Genomic DNA, 513 nt, shown 5'->3' on the forward strand with positions numbered 1-513 from the left:
TAGTCATAAAATATTTATCAAATATTTTTTCCAATATGATTTTTCTTATACGTACAATTTCTATATCCCTAAGTACATACAAAACAAGTATAAATTTATCTACCATTTCGTCAGATAAATAAGTATTCATTTTTCATATGATGTTTTTTTCAAAATATTCCCTTCAATCATACACATAACAAAATATTATTATTTTAGATTACTATACACTAGATTATTCTTAAATAGCATATTCTTCAGTCACTATTAGCATGGTAATCTGGATACTTTTCCCTTAAACAATGCCTCTACTCTGGCTACTCCCCTATCACGGCTTTCTTGCCTCACCGGTTTCGCCTTTAGGATGACATAGTTCTTAGGGATTTTTTTCCTTTTCCACTTTGCTAATAAACTTCTTAACATGCTATTCTTCGAATAATTCTACTATAAAGTAACTATCATAAATTTATTTTATCATATCATGATTGTCAGGAATTTATGAATTTAGCTATTCATAATCGTAAATAAATATAC

Source organism: Capsicum annuum, chromosome 6 (genome assembly GCF_002878395.1).
Source record: "Capsicum annuum cultivar UCD-10X-F1 chromosome 6, UCD10Xv1.1, whole genome shotgun sequence".
NCBI classification, from domain to species: domain Eukaryota; kingdom Viridiplantae; phylum Streptophyta; class Magnoliopsida; order Solanales; family Solanaceae; genus Capsicum; species Capsicum annuum.